This window comes from Nannobrachium achirus (assembly GCF_963921795.1).
Source record: "Nannobrachium achirus genome assembly, chromosome: 9".
Lineage (NCBI taxonomy): Eukaryota > Metazoa > Chordata > Actinopteri > Myctophiformes > Myctophidae > Nannobrachium > Nannobrachium achirus.
This window is the reverse complement of record NC_137818.1, coordinates 8,210,785-8,226,034: the sequence shown is the minus strand read 5'-3', so window position 1 is coordinate 8,226,034 and position 15,250 is coordinate 8,210,785. Positions and strand designations below refer to the sequence as shown.

The 15,250-nt window shown below is 43.6% G+C and overlaps 1 long non-coding RNA gene across 1 annotated transcript; it reads left to right on the top strand.

Moving 5' to 3' along the window:
- Positions 1–1,265: 1,265 nt before the first annotated feature.
- Positions 1,266–10,297, top strand: LOC308291133. The gene is made up of 3 exons (XR_013962313.1): positions 1,266–1,406; positions 4,420–4,507; positions 10,159–10,297. It is a non-coding gene; the product is annotated as an uncharacterized lncRNA (long non-coding RNA).
- The last annotated feature ends 4,953 nt before the right edge of the window (positions 10,298–15,250 follow it).

Below are 15,250 nucleotides of genomic sequence, written 5' to 3'. Positions count from 1 at the left end.
TGCTAGATGCAGAATAGATATGCCTCATGCTAGATGCAGAATAGATATAGATACACCATAAAAATGCTAATATACAGCATATGATTTGTGAAAGTGACAAACGGGCTTCACAGTTAGTCAGGTGTATTCATATGCTAATGGTGATGCGATTTCAGATCAATTGCTCCAGCCACTGAGGAGAAACGCTGTGACAGACAGACAGACAGACAGACAGACAGACAGACAGACAGACAGACAGACAGACACTCAGACAGACACTCACTCACTCACTCACTCATTCATTCAGACAGACAGACAGACAGACAGACAGACAGACAGACAGACAGACAGACAGACAGACAGACAGACAGACAGACAGACAATCGGAAAATTATATGTTTGCTATATATATATATATATATATATATATATATATATATATATATATATATATATATATATATATATATATATATATATATATATTTTTTTACTATACTGCATGCACTGTCTTCTATTCGTCTGTCATTCAAGGTTACATGATGGTTTCCTGTGCAAATAAGCCAAGTGCTTAGATCTCCTTTTAGTTGACCTTGTACCAGACCAGTGAACTGTACCGTCATGAAACTGTACCTTTTCCTACATGCAAACGTCTAATAAAGTCTTCAATCAATCAATCAATCAATCAATCAATCAATCAATCAATCAATCAATCAATAAATCAATCAATCCACCATTAGTGGGCGGGTCATACAAAAACATGAAAGGTCTGTGCCTTATTTTTTAATAATAAATAAAGTGTATTATATGAAGTGATATTTCTTTATTATTTAATGGATAATTATTGTTAATTAAATGTTACAATGTATTTCTTACTTTTGAATAATAAATAAATTGTATTTTACAAAGCGATCTTTTTATTATTAAATGGATAAAAGCGATCTTTTTATTATTTAATGGATATTTATTGATAATTAAATGTTACAATCTATCTCTAATCTATCTACAGAAGAGTAACCTTGGTTATGCTACTGTTTATTCATTCATTTTTAAACAGGACAGTAATGTTAATAACACTTTCCTGTATACTTATAATAAATCATAAAATGGCAATAAAAAAACCTTGGGAGAGGAGGAGAGGACTACAAGCTCATACACTTCCTGCTACGTCATTGGCTCAAGCCAATCAACAGACCGGAATTCCAGGGTTCTTTGGCTGATTCTAGAAGCTTCTGCTCTAAAACCAGAGGACACGCCCCCTCAGACTGCTTTACGCTGTCGTGCTGTTTGTTTGGTGTTGAGACCCTGGTTGAGACGAGACAGACACTACACACAGATTTATTGCTACTATTTTACAGCGATTCCATTTGATTTACTTGGATATTGTTACATCTTTCCTTTTCCCCGCAGGACCCTACAACACTGAGGTAATTAACTTTCTTTAACATGATCATTTCTTTTTGTTCTGCGTCGTGTTTAAGCTAACGTTAGCTTGATAGCAAACTGCCATGTTGTATAAACTAACTCGAAAGCAGCGCTAATGCCTTTGCTGTCGTCTAAACGAAGCTAACGTTAGGTTAGCTTTCTAGTTCCTTATAAAGTTGAGTCCTGCCCCGGGCGTTTGCCGTTAAAACGGCTGAAAAAGTACTTTTGCAAGTTGACGGCTATGAGCTAACTGGTGGTGTTTTATTGTGAAAGACAGCACCGTTTCCGCCCAAACTTGGTTGTGGGGGTCCCTGCTTCATCTCTCTCTCAACTAAGGGGTCCTTGGCCTGAAAACGTTGAAGACCCCTGGTTTGTTGTGAGCTTGTAGATCAGCTATATGGAATATATGATAAGGTTGTGGGGGTCCCTGCTTCATCTCTCTCTCAACTAAGGGGTCCTTGGCCTGAAAACGTTGAAGACCCCTGGTTTGTTGTGAGCTTGTAGATCAGCTATATGGAATCTATGATAAGGTTGTGGGGGTCCCTGCTTCATCTCTCTCTCAACTAAGGGGTCCTTGGCCTGAAAATGTTGAAGACCCCTGGTTTGTTGTGAGCTTGTAGATCAGCTATATGGAATCTATGATAAGGTTGTGGGGGTCCCTGCTTCATCTCTCTCTCTCTCTCAACTAAGGGGTCCTTGGCCTGAAAACGTTGAAGACCCCTGGTTTGTTGTGAGCTTGTAGATCAGCTATATGGAATCTATGATAAGGTTGTGGGGGTCCCTGCTTCATCTCTCTCTCAACTAAGGGGTCCTTGGCCTGAAAACGTTGAAGACCCCTGGTTTGTTGTGAGCTTGTAGATCAGCTATATGGAATCTATGATAAGGTTGTGGGGGTCCCTGCTTCATCTCTCTCTCAACTAAGGGGTCCTTGGCCTGAAAATGTTGAAGACCCCTGGTTTGTTGTGAGCTTGTAGATCAGCTATATGGAATCTATGATAAGGTTGTGGGGGTCCCTGCTTCATCTCTCTCTCTCTCTCAACTAAGGGGTCCTTGGCCTGAAAACGTTGAAGACCCCTGGTTTGTTGTGAGCTTGTAGATCAGCTATATGGAATCTATGATAAGGTTGTGGGGGTCCCTGCTTCATCTCTCTCTCAACTAAGGGGTCCTTGGCCTGAAAACGTTGAAGACCCCTGGTTTGTTGTGAGCTTGTAGATCAGCTATATGGAATCTATGATAAGGTTGTGGGGGTCCCTGCTTCATCTCTCTCTCAACTAAGGGGTCCTTGGCCTGAAAATGTTGAAGACCCCTGGTTTGTTGTGAGCTTGTAGATCAGCTATATGGAATCTATGATAAGGTTGTGGTAAAAACTCATTGGCTAACGGAAAAAAATGCTATGCTCCTGTGTGCAAAGGCCCTTACAAACAAATTTTGTAAAGTTGTACCACTGGCAAATCCATTTGCATTAGCTTACTGTTTTAACTGACTGTCACAATCAAATATTTGAGCAAATGTTGTCTCTGCCAGGCCAAAGGCATGGCAGAGAATATTTTTTGCACCCTGTCCATCCATGTGTCTGTTGACTGCTAATCTCTGGTACCGATCAACATGAAACCGTGCACACACTCCATAGATGCCATAACAGAACCACAACATGATACATGACTGTTTCCCACTGCCCCAAATGTTTCACATAGGCCCGTGGTTCTCAACCTGTGTGTCGGGACCCCCAGGGGGATTCCCAAATTATTTTGGGGGGTCTCTAGATGATTAACTGAATGTGCAGCATTGTTTTCTCACTCAACAGTAAACAAACCAAAGTTTAAGGGAATAGAGGGTATCTGCACATTTCTAAAGTTACAATTTAATGACTTTTTAATACTCCTAAAATGTCAAATTAAACGTTGGCCAAATTGTCAAATATTAGAGACAGAAATTGTGAAAATAGCTGATCTACATGCTCACAGCATGTAGATCGGCTATTTTCACAATATACAAAGTGCTTGTCAGGGTGGGGGGTCCCCAGTTTAAATATGATTTCACAATATAACCGTGTTATACAAAGTGCTTGTCAGGGTGGGGGGTCCCCAGTTAATTATGATTATTTTGGACCCCCACACTTGACGGCTAACCAGCTGATCGTTAATGACATCCCTAGTAGATGCAGAGGACTCGTTTCATGTACAAGAGGAGTCTTCAACAGGGTCTTGGACCCTTAGGGGGTCCTCAAAGTCACTACAGGGGGACCGCCCAAATCTTTGTGTGATAGGATCATGTTTTTTGCATTAACCACTTGAACCCTAGCATCCCTATTCTAGTAGAACATTAGCCAAAAATAGCCGATCTCTGCGAGACTTTGTAAGCTTGTAGATCGGCTATTTTTGGCAAAGAGGTTTGTAGTGGGAAAAAGATTAAAATATTTGACGGTTCAAGTGGTTAAATGTATGAAAATACACATGACAATAGGATGACAGTGCTATCAAACAAGTCTGTCTAAGAAATCTATGAACAGTTTTATTCGGCAACACAATTTTACACAATTTGTATTGGGGGTACTTGCTTCATCTCTCTCTCAGCCAAGGGGTCCCTGGCCTGAAAACGTTGAAGACCCCTGTACGAGAGCTTTGTTGTTTCACACCTGTGCCTCACTGTCAATCCAACCCATATGTCTGAGTCATACTGTCAGGGCCTTTGTCACATTACCCGTTGTATATCAACCACTTGAACCCTAGCGTCCATATTCTGAGAACTTTAGCCAAAAAAAGCAGACCTCACAACGTCTCGCACTGCAAGGCGTTGTGAGCTTGTAGATCGGTTATTTTTTATTTTATTTTTAAAAAGGCAGAACAAGGCACATAGAGCCTGCTGGTTGGTCAGTCAGGGACCAACCAGAAGGCTAACAAAGGGTGAATTGTTAATAACTACTTAAAATGTGCACAATGGATTTCAGTGTGTAAATCAATAATGCATGTATCTTCAGTTGGGTCTAAAATACAGTCTTTTTTGAATTATTTTCAGCTGTGACCCGACGACAGATCTTCTGTTCTTTTGGTGGACACGGCTGTTGTTGACGGACCGACCTTCCCAGACTGACTGACACTGCAAGGTTTGTTTTAACTGACACACGCAAATCAAATAGTTTCAGATGTAACAGTGATCTCCATTCATGTCTCTGAAGATCAACTATAACATCCATGAGAAATGTGCATGGCAGTGGATTTTTGTATTTGCTGACAACTGCAGGCTCATGCAACACATTTTGACCTTGTAGATCTGCTATTTTGGACATGGGACCCGCTGTATGAATAAAAAAAGCTAGAACTGTAAACATGCAGTCATTGCTGCTGACCCCCACACTTCTGTAAACATGCAGTCATTGCTGCTGACCCCCACACTTGATGGCTAACCAGCTGGTCAATTAACCGTTAATGACATCCCAAGTAGATGCAGAGGACTAATTTAATGTACTAGAGCAGGAGTCTTCAACAGGGGGTCCGGCCGGGACCCCTAGGGGGTCCTCAGAGTTACTACAGGGGGGCCGCCAAATCTTTGTGTGATAGGATTAACCACTTAAACCCTAGCATCCCTATTATAGTAGAACAATAGCCAAAAATAGCAGATCTACTAGCTAAGCAGACTCAGCAGTACTGTTCAAGCAGACATTTACAAACACATTTTGAAAGTAAATGGATGATTCCATACTTATTTTGAGTTTGTACCACTGGCAAATACATCTGCATTAGCCTACTTAGTAGTATACTTCACCCATTTAGGACTGAGGTTGATTCTAAAAATACTGTGTAAATCCTGACCCAAGTTTTCAGGGGATCTAAATTGACCCATACATATATACTGTATATCACTATTAGCTGATAGTGGTTCCCGGTTGCTCATCCCTAATAGTCAAAACTAAATGTCATGTCTGTAATTCCAAGTGCTTTTAGGGGTGGGGTCTCCCCAGTTCAATGAGAGGTGTAGTGAGTTTGCAAATCAGCTATTTCACCATATTTATCTGTGGTGCAGGGTCAAACTAAATTGACAAGCACTTAGGCTTGTCAGCATGAGGGGTCCCCATTTCAAATATGATTAGTCTGGGGGGAAGTGGCTTGAAAAAGTTGAAAGCTACAGTTCAATTGTAATACCTTTTATATAGACTGATGTCATAGTTTTAGGTCCCCAGTCTATACCCTGCCTGTGGTCTTAGGTGTTGAGGGGTCACTGAACGAACACATTCCCAAACTGCTGAGTGCACTCCGTTAGCTAGGATGTGTAGATGCAGAGATACACATTTGGTTTGTTGAGGTTTGTTGTTTGACACCTAAGTGATTACAGAATCAAGTTTTTCTGGGGGGTCTACTAAATGAATAATAATTGGGGTTGACACCAGAATGTATGTCCTCGATGCCATTACAATTCTAAAGATACATTTTCTATATTATTTTAGCGCACACTTTATTGTCTCCCCCAGGCCAAAGGCATGTCTGAGAATATGATTTGCACCTTGTTTCTGTCTGTTTCTGTCTGTGAGCAACGAAACTGACCACACACACACTCCCTGGATGACAGGGCAGAACCTCTCCCCCACATTTTTCACATATGCCTGGCATAGTGCTACCATGTCCAAACATCACGCATATCGTTACACAGTACCTCTATATCAGTAGTGGCCAACTTCGATGATGGCAATATTTCTCCACTCATCCAGACGGCCACATTGCATATGCTGTCGGCCAGAAACTTATTTTTTAACTTGAATGTAAATGAATGACCTGCTTCATGTCAAGTAGCAACAACAGCTATCTGCAAGCTGAAAAAAGAATTGCTACACGATATCTCTTGCCATATGATGAAAATATTGGTTTGGGAAATATTGAACTTTTGATTTCTATAGTTGTTGTAAAATGACAAAATTGTAATTAACCCCAAATGTGACGGAAAAACTTTCCATGCGCATAATGGATTTTAGTATCATTAATTGCGACGTCAGGTGCAGTTAACTATCAAAACCTCCACCGCCTGTCAGTCAGTCTGTCCGGCACGTCACACTTTTCCCCTACTCATATCCATGACAAGTGCATAATGCATTTTAGTATGTAAACCATTAATTGCCATTAGGTCGCAGTTACTATCAAAACCTCCACCGGCTGTCAGTCAGTATTTCTAAAGTCATGTCATCAACATGGATCTGTCCCAAATCCCCATATTCCCTCCTGATTGGCTACGACTGCCTTCTTTGTGTATGCGAAGTGACAGTTGCTTATCTGGCATAGTGCTACCAGGAGGTGCTTTTTACAGTACTCCTACAGATTTTGTCCAAACATCACGCATATCGTTACACAGTACCTCTATAGCAGGAGTGGCCAACTTTGTTATTGGAGAAGGCCGCAATTTTTCACCACTCACTCCTGAAGGCCACATTGCATATACTGCCGGCATGAAACCTCTTATCTCTGGATTTTAACTTTGTAAATGAACCTGCTTCATGCCAAGTAGCAAAAACAGCCGATCTACAAGCTCTAAACGTGTCTCCCTGCCTGCCTTGCTATTTTCCAATTAAAAAAAAATTCTATAGTTGATGTAAAATGACAAAATTGTAATTAACCCCAAATGTGACGGACAAACTTTCCACATGTGCATAATGGATTTTAGTATGTAAACCATTAATTGCACTGTCAGGTCGCAGTTAGTATGAAAACCACCACTGCCTGTCAGTCAGTCTGTCCGTCCCGTTACACTTTTCCCCTACTCATTTCTCTACCATGACGCATGTGCATAATGGATTTTAGTATGTAAACCATTAATTGCCAATATCAGTTAGCAGTTACCATCAAAACCTCCACCGGCTGTCAGGCAGTCACGTCACGTGATGTCACACTTTTGCCCTACTCATATCTCCACCACCGTTGCCCCCATCCATGCCAAACTTTGCACACACATTCCTTGGCTGCCAAACCACAACCCCTCATTTCTCACATGCCCCTCTTCTAGCGCTACCATGAGGCCGACTTGTAAGACACATTTTTGGACACTGCTCGTAAAGGTTTTGCCCAAAAATCACGCAAAGCGGTACACAGTATCTCTACAATCATGTCATTAAAATACATCTGTTCCATCTAGCGCCACCATCTGGCCGATAAAAAAAAAAAAAAAAAAATTTTGGACACTGCTCCCACAAATTTTGCCCTAAAATCATGCAAAGCGGTACACAGTATCTCTAAAGTACAAAATGTCAACGCAACAGCCCTACTATACGGTTTCACCCACAAGTACAAAAATCGGTACACACCTGTATCATGTCTGGACTCACAAAAAAGTCTCTTGGTGCCATGTCCGAAACCAAACAGGAAGTAAGCCATTTTGACTAATTAGTGGCGTTTTGCCGCATTTTTTGCCGTTTTCACGGGTCGCACTTTAACGAACTCCTCCTAGGGGGTTAATCGGATCAACTTCAAATTCGCTCGGCATACTCAAGACACCTTAACGATAAAAAGTTGCTCGAATCGTGAGTTATCGTAACACAGCGTGCCCGTGGCGAAGGATCAAACTTCCTTCGCCAAACAGGAAGTGCCCTTCGCCAAACAGGAAGTGCCTCTATATCTTATGAACCGTTTGTCGTACATACAGACGTGTGGCTGGTGTCATATGACTTGATTAAGAGTCCTTAACCTTAATTGGTTCTTCCTTTGCCAAACAGGAAGTGCCCCTCGCCAAACAGGAAGTGCCTCTATATATCATAAATCGTTTGTAGTATAGACACGTGTGTAGTGTCATATGACTTGATTAAGAGTCCTTAATAACATAAATTGGTGCTTCCTTTGCCAAACAGGAAGTGCCACCAAACAGGAAGTGCCCTTTGCCAAACAGGAAGTGCCTCTATATCTCATGAACCGTTTGTCGTACAGACGCGTGGATGGCATCATATGACTTGATTAAGAGTCCTTAACCTTAATTGGTGCTTCCTTCCCCAAACAGGAAGTGCCCTTCACCAAACAGGAAATACCTATATATCTTATGAACAGTTTGTCGTACAGACGCGTGGGTGGCGTTATATCACATGATTAAGAGTCCTTAACCTTAATTGGTTCTTTCTTCGCCAAACAGGAAGTGCCCCTCACCAAACAGGAAGTGCCTCTATATCTCATGAACTGTTTGTCTTATGGACGAATGGATTGTGTCATATGACTTGATTAAGAATCCTTAACCTTAATCGGTGCTTCCTTCGCCAAGCAGGAAGTGCCCCTCGCCAAACAGGAAGTGCCTCTATATCTCATGAACCATTTGTCGTATATCACATGATTAAGAGGCCTTAACCTTAATTGCTGCTTCCTTTGCCAAACAGGAAGTGCCCCTCACCAAACAGGAAGTGCCTCTATATCTCATGAACTGTTTGTCTTATGGACGCATGGATTGTGTCATATGACTTGATTAAGAATCCTAAACCTTAATCGGTGCTTCTTTCGCCAAACATGAAGTGCCCTTCGCCAAACAGGAAGTGCCTTTGTATATCATGAACCGTTTGTCGTACAGACGTATGGGTGGTGACATATGACTTGATTAAGAGTCCTTAACCTTAATTGGTTTAACTTAGCCTCACCGCCTCTTCTGATGAAAACTTTATTTGGGTTTATCTCTTCAACCGTTTATCATACAAACTTCTGCGTGGGGTCATTTGACTTGTTTCAGAGTCCTTAAGCTTAATTGGTTAAACTTGGCCCCGCCCCCTCTTCTGATTGGCCGAAACTTTATTTGGGTTTATCTCGTCAACCGTTTGTCTTAAAAACCTGTGGGTGGTGTCATTTGACTTGTTTCCTTGTCCTTAATTGGTTAGTGTAACTTAGCCCCGCCCCCTCTTCTGATATGCTGCTGCCCCTTGTGACATGGGTAGAGCTGCGAGGGCCCGGTCATCGCTGCTTGCAGCTTTAATTATTTTTGTATTTCATTTTTTTCCCATTTCCCCAAATAATTATAAAAATAAATGAAAAAAGTTATGGAAAAAAACACAGCCTGTACACAAATTAGGAGGGTAGTATGAGTCAGTAGACAAATAATGTGTGTTTTTAATGAATCTATCACGGTTAAAATGAAGTTTGAAGTTACAATGACTGTGTATGTAGGGAGAAGCCCATAAGCTGTTTCCCTGTTGAAAGTGGAATATCCCTTTAATTGCGACCATCAGGTCACAATTACAATCAAAACCTCCACCGGCTGTCAGTCAGTCCGTCCGTCACGCTACACTTTTCCCCCACTCATATCTCCGCCACCGTTCCTTAACACATGTGCATAATGGATTTTAGAGTGTCAACCATTGATTGCGACTGTCAGGTCGCAGTTACTATCAAAACCTCCACCGGCTGTCAGGCTGTCCTTCACATCACACTTTTCCCCTACTCATATCTCTGCCACCATTGCCCCTATCCATGCCAAACTTTGCACTCACACACTCCTTGGCATCCAAACCACAACCTCGTTTCTCACATGGCCCTCTTCTAGCGTCACCATGAGGCAGATTCTTGATAAACACATTTTTGCACACCACTCCTAAATGTTTTTCCCTAAAGTAACACAAATTGGTGCACAGTATGTCTAGAGTCATGTCATCAACAAGGATCTGTCAAATGTTCCATATTACCTCCTGATTGGCCTTCTAAAGTTTGTGTATGGGACGGGGCTTATCTCCCGATTAAGGTGTCTTACTGGTACATGTATGTTCAGTTTAACTCTGTATCTAAAATACAGTGTTTTTGAAATTATTTACAGCTGTGGCCGGTGGCTTCTTCTCTTCTGCGATTGGACATCTAGACACGGCTGCAGTTGACCGACCGAGACTTTCCCAGAGTGACACTGCTACAAGGTTAGTTTAACACACACACACACACACACACACACACACACACACACACACACACAGTAAGTAAGTTGATTCTTGATGCTTAGTATTTTGTGATTATTACTACATATTTGAAGGTTCTTCTTTTGCTAAAGAGTGGATATTTTACAAGTTTAGACCTAGAACTTTGACATCATGCCGAGAAAAACCCGAAGATCGATTGCCGTAAGTAAACAGTGGGCTGATGGGAAACGTAAAAAAACACCAAATGGTTGCGCTGAGGAGGATGAAGGGAAGCAAGAAACATTTAGTCCAGCCATGGAGCCTCAGCTAGAGGTACAGTCTGTCGAAGAGAAAGGCAACATTGGTGAGGACATGGAAATCTCTCACAATGACCCTGGACAACAACCATGCGAGGACATGGAATTCTCCGACAATGACCCTGTACAACAACCATGCATCGCACCACCCTCTGTGATATCTGTGCAAGCATCCAAAAGCCAGAATCATCGTTCATTTTCCATAATGTCACAGAATCGTCAGTGTACATGCATGGCTCTGGCATTTCTGGCACACCTAAATGAAGGTCTGGACTTGAAGACAGATGATCTTGACAAGATATTGGACAAGGGAGACGGTCTGTATAAAAGAACAATAGAAAAAATAAAACGGCTAGGGCAATTTAGGAGCGAACATCTATCGATGGAAGAAACGCCGCTCACTGTGGAAACGCAACACAATAGGTACTCTGTCCGAAGAGAGAACATAGAAATGGGCTATATGAGAGATCAGGGAGAGCCTCGCCGACAACATTGGTGGTTAAATCTTAAGGAAAGACTTCAGTGTCTGTCTCAAAATGTGACATATGCTCTCCTTACAGTATCACCGTACACCATTGCTGTGTTTAGAGACAGTTCTGGAAGATATGGACTCTTTGACTCTCATGACAGAAGTGTTGATGGCCTACCTTTGCCTGAATGGAATGGAGGCAAAGCTGTAATGATGACCTTCACTCGCTTAGAAGATCTCATTGCTCATATTGACACGCTGAATGACTTCTTGCATTCGTCACGCATTGACCACATGCAATTTGACTTCATGCCAGTGACATTTGTACACACAAGTGCTCTGTCACCACGTCCATCAACTATGCACGTGCATCCTCTCAACCTGCATCAAAAAGGGCCTGTTGATCTGACTAGCAAGGATGAATCTGACACTGGCCATCCAATCACCGAACATTATCTGCAGGTTAGCTCTGAACCATCCACAGTAGTGATGTCAGACACAACTGATGGGGCCAACAAAATGAATAAAGAACGTAGACGGAAAATGATTAGAAGGGAAAATAGGGCTCAAATGCGATCTGATCGCAAGGAAAAACCTAGTTCTCAGAGGAAGGCATACATGCAGAAATACATGGCCATGAGACGCCTAAGAGATAGAATATTCAGGGAACAGCAAAATAATTTCACGAAGGCAAATGAAAAATGGAAGTACAGGGAAGATGAGGAGTTTAGAGGGAAGAAGAAGGGATATGGCAACAAGAGGTACAGGGAAGATGAGGAATTCAAAAAGCAGCGGAAGGCATATGGCAATAAAAGGTTCAATGAAGATGTTGAGTACCGGGAAAAGGTCAGGAAACACATGAAGTTTTACATGGACCACAAATGCAAAACGGACATGTATTTCAAGTTGCGCCGCCGTGTCCGCGCTGCATTGAAAGTTAAACGTAGGTACAATGTGTTGTGTCAAGTCCAGCTCAGACTGAGACATGACGAAAAGGAGAGGGAAGCTGAAGCTGCTGCTAGAGCTGCTGCAAAACAGAAAAGGTTAGAAGAAATCGCCATAGCCACTTTCCAGAAAGACATAGAAGATGGCCCGACTTATGTGTGCACAACGTGCCATCGGGCGCTTTTCGCGGAACAAGTTTATCGTTGCCATCGGTCCGACTTCACACAAAACCGCAAGCTGGTTGCCGCCTGCTTGACAGGCAAATACGTCCATTCGTGTGACGATCAATGTGGAGGCCCGCTAGACTGCACTGTCCCTGAAGAAAGGCGTCAGGAGTGGATATGCAAGTGCTGTCGGGACACCCTGAAATCTGGAAGAATGCCAGGTTTGGCTGTCGCAAACAATTTAGAGCTAGCACCCATTCCCCCAGAGCTCAGCAACCTGAATGTTCTGGAAAGGCAAATCCTAGCTTTGCACATACCGTTTGCCAAGATTCTCACACTCCCTAAAGGCAAACAGGGGGCTGTACATGGTGCTGTGGTGTGTGTGCCATCACGGATGGAAACCACAATAAATGCCTTACCGAGAAGGCTCGGCTCATCCGGATTGTACCGAATGAAGCTAAAGCGGAGTCTGCGGCACAAAGGCCATTATTTGTTTCACACTGTCAATATGAGGAATGTTGTACTGGGCGCGAGGACACTCAACCAGATTAACCCAAACTACAGAGACATCCCAATCAGAGACGATGACGACGATGTGGAGGGCCAGGTTGAAAACCTGCCCGCAGACGAAGTCATGGACAGTTGTGATGAGGCCGAAATGATGGAAGTAGCGGAGTCTACTGAAGCTCTCGACGCATCGCGGGCAGTGGATCAAGATCCCCCCAGTGCTGAAGATGAGCAAGATGCGCTGAGACCTGGACATGGCCTAGACAGTTGCTTGGAGGCAGATGACATAGGACAAGAATTGATGACCTATGGAGATGGCATATTTAGCATTGCCCCCGCCGAAGGCAACAGGCCTGTCAGCTACAGCACTGTCCCTAACCTCGAAGCAAAGGCCTTCCCTACTTTGTTTCCAACTGGAGCAAACACGTTGGACGTGAAGAGAAGGATCCCACTGTCCCCAAGCCGTTACTTTAACACAAGACTTTTCAGTGTTGACGGTCGGTTCGCTAAAGACCAAAGCTTTCTCTTCTTTGCACATTGTGTCTCAGAGACACACATTGCGAAAAACACCATCTCATTTCAGTTAAAGAAAGGAAAACCTTTAACCAAGGATGGTCGCAGGATCACCAACAAGATGTTGCAAGACAAGGCTGAAGTCGAGAGACTGGTCAGAAACAAAGACGCAACACGATTCATGTCACCAATTAGAGGGACTCCAGCTTACTGGCACAAGACATTGTTGGACTTGTTTGCCATGGTCCGTCAGTTAGGCCCACCCACCTTCTTTTTGACCATAAGTGCGGCTGAGTTCAGATGGCCAGAGGTCATCAGGGCAATAAAAGCACAGCAAGGTCAGATCGTGGATTTTGAAAAGTTGGACTGGAATGAGAAATGCGACATTCTCAGAAGCAACGCAGTCACAACTATGCGAATGTTTGACAAGCGAGTTCGTTCCGCTTACACAAACTTGGTGCGTTCAGAAGCTCTACCATTAGGACGCGTCATCGACTGCTTCCATCGTATAGAGTTTCAGGCCAGAGGGTCCCCGCACCTCCATGGATTAATGTGGGTCGACGGCGCCCCCGTCCTTGGCGTTGACTCAGAGGAGAAGATCTGCGAGTTTGCAGACCGCTACATTTCGTGCCAGCTGCCTGATCCGGACGAAGATCCTGTGCTTTACCAAATTGTCCTACAGGTTCAGATGCACAGCCGAAACCATACAAAGTCCTGTAGGAAAGGTAGGAGGACATGCAGGTTTGGATTTCCAAAGCCACCAGTGGACAAAACCTGCATAATAAACCCAAAGGCGGTTGATCCAACTGGAAATGACTGTGGCACAGAAGATGAAAGCGAAGCAAACAAAGACATGGATGAAGGCGCAAACCAAAGTGCACCAAAGGCAAAGCGTGCCGAAGGCATTGGCAAAAAACAGACGGCAAGAGCAGAAGCTGCTATGGCGAAACTCAAACCAATTTTCGACCTGCTGCTGGACTCTGCGTCAGGAGTGACAGATCTGCCGGACTTGCTGGCAAAGTGCAATATGACCAGCGAAGAGTACGACAGCTGTCTTGAAGACATGAGGAAGAACCGCGTGCTCCTCATGAAGCGCGGCGTGAAGGACTGCTTTGTGAACAACTACAACCCAGTTTTCCTGAAGGCCTGGAATGCTAACATGGATATCCAGTTTGTTCTGGATCACCATATCGCAATCACATACATGCTCTCCTACATATCCAAGGCAGAACATGAGATGGGCGAACTTCTGAAACAGGTAGTAGTTGGCATCGATCCGACGAAAGTCACCGAGAGGGATGCCATGAACCAACTCGTTCAAACCTATGTGAAAAACAGGCAGGTTAGCTCTCAGGAGGCAGTGGCCAGGACTTGCAGCATGCCGTTGAAGAAATGCTCCCGTGACGTTATCTTCCTCCCGACGGATGACGATGCAATGAAAATGAGTCTCCCCCTCGCTGCGCTGAAGAAAAGACCAGACGACTCGGACCAAGTGTGGATGAAGGGATATCTGGACAAGTACAACGCCAGGCCCAAAACACCAGAGTTTGACAACATGTGTCTAGCAGACTTTGCATCCAAGTACAGGGTGGTCTACGGCCAACAAGCAAAAGCCGAAAGTTGCGTGAAGTTGTCTGACAACTTGGGAACCATTAAGAAGCGCCAGGGCAAGGATGCAGTTGTCAGATATGCAAAATTCTCGGAAAAGAAGGAGCCAGAGAAATTCTATGGCAACTTGCTTAAAGTCTACCTGCCTCATCGCTATCAATCGACCCTCAAAACCGAAGCATTCCCCACATACCAGGAATTCTACGAGTCCGCGTGTGTGAGATTGCCCGGAACAGACGAGATTTGGCCCGCGAAAACGATTGTTGCTGAGAACAAGAAGAGGTTCGAAAAGTACAGTCAAGCGGTGGAAGAGGCCGTGGAGGAGTTCTGGAAAAATGGCCCAGTTGAAAATGCCTGGGCCAACATTGCCCCAGAAAACGAGCTGGATCGCATGGAATGTCTTGCCGAACAAGACGAGGATCCGCTGGACGTGGAAGAACGAGATGATGTGCCAGAATTCAGCAATCATGAGGTGGGTACAATTCCTGCACATAGA